Raw genomic sequence first — 810 nt, 5'->3', positions numbered from 1 at the left:
CTCGGCGCAGTGGTAGCGCCCGCGCGGCGTGTTGCCGCCGAGCTCGGGAACCCGCTGACGCAGATATCCTTATATGGGATACATCCTGTGCGAGGGGGCGGGACTGACGGGAAGCGCTCCAGGCTGCAGCCAAGTGCACGGGGCGCCACGGCGGCCCCCCCGCGCCTCCCCTGCCCTGCCGCGCGGGGCCGGCGGCTCCAGCGCCGGGCGGCTCCCGCCCGGGGCTCCGCACGGGAACGGCCCCGCGCAACGCGCGGGAAACGCAGGCGGCTCCGCGAGGAAAATGTTACGCTCGCGTGGCGTTATTTACTCGGCTGCTGTAGGTGCGGGGCGGGAGGCGCGGGGCAACACGCGGGGCGCAGGGGCCCAGCCAGGGCAGCCCGGGGGCTGGGAATGCGGCCCCCGAGAGGGCTGGGAGAGCCCGGGGGGCACCAGGAAACCTCGGCGGGAGGGCTCGTCCTTTCCCCCAGTTTGGGTTTTGTTTTGATGCTGGTTGCAGCGAAGCCCGGAGACACCCACCCACGACGGGGATGTCAGGCAGCCCTGGCTCAGGTCAGGCGGAGCTGGGAGCCAGACCGCAGACTCGCCTTGCACGGGAGCCAAGAGATCGCGGCTATAGATAGTAACAGGGAAGCTGCAGCAGCGAGCGTGTTTACAGCAACAAACAGAGCCTGCAGCGCAGTCTCCAAGCAGGAGCGTCACCCAGCCAGGCTGGGATCCTGCTGGCAGCCGCTCCCGCTGCTTGAGCTCATGGGCTAAATGCAGCGCCTGATGCTGCTGCTGCCGCCGCCGCTGCGCGAGCAACCTCTG

The sequence above is a fragment of the Nothoprocta perdicaria genome, unplaced genomic scaffold (genome assembly GCF_003342845.1).
Source record: "Nothoprocta perdicaria isolate Ctin4 unplaced genomic scaffold, notPer1 scaffold_8, whole genome shotgun sequence".
In the NCBI taxonomy this organism is placed as follows: domain Eukaryota; kingdom Metazoa; phylum Chordata; class Aves; order Tinamiformes; family Tinamidae; genus Nothoprocta; species Nothoprocta perdicaria.
The sequence above is the reverse complement of the archived record's forward strand: the minus strand, read 5'-3'. Positions refer to the sequence as shown.